The sequence below is a fragment of the Penaeus monodon genome, chromosome 19 (genome assembly GCF_015228065.2).
Source record: "Penaeus monodon isolate SGIC_2016 chromosome 19, NSTDA_Pmon_1, whole genome shotgun sequence".
Lineage (NCBI taxonomy): Eukaryota > Metazoa > Arthropoda > Malacostraca > Decapoda > Penaeidae > Penaeus > Penaeus monodon.
The window spans coordinates 14,326,559-14,327,128 of record NC_051404.1 but is presented as its reverse complement, the minus strand read 5'-3'; the positions used below and the strand labels follow the sequence as shown (position 1 = coordinate 14,327,128).

General features: G+C 35.6%; 1 protein-coding gene across 1 annotated transcript in view; it reads right to left on the bottom strand.

Annotated features, from left to right (window-relative positions):
- Nucleotides 1-570, bottom strand: part of LOC119585334 — a 72,294-nt gene that overhangs the window by 5,856 nt on the left and 65,868 nt on the right. The gene's annotated exons all lie outside the window — the stretch shown is intronic.

The following is a 570-nucleotide window of genomic DNA, read 5'->3' as shown; positions in this document are numbered from 1 at the left end:
ATTTAGTTCCAAATATATCTGCGATTTAACAAAGGTACTTCAGTAATCACAAAGATTTTTTTTCACAAAAGGTACACACTGATAATAATTCATGTTCCAGTCCCCCAAAACGTTGTGATGCCAAATGTCACTAGTGAAACAGAGTCTTGACCTTGACTGGCTATTTATTGTCTAACAAGGAACCAGGGCAAGGTCTGTTCTGATTGAATAGATGTGGTGAGTCTTTGTTGACTTTGCTTGACTTTGCTATCGCACGACGCCGTCACTTGCGGGTATTTTAGATATATATTATTTTTTTTACATTTTTGTCTACAATTTCTTTAGTGGAATATCATACAGGAAGCGTATTTTAGAAGTATTCAATCTATATATTCCATGCACTGTTTACGGTTCTCGTGGCGTGCATTAGCGAAAATGGACTATATTATTTCGAGATGGCTCTTACAGAAATAACCCTTAATGCATTTTTTGTTGTTGTTGTTGGTACTGCCACTGCAACGTGCCTGCTTTTTTCCCACAAACATATTGTTGAATTGAATACAGGTAACGGCAATAATTATAAAAATATCA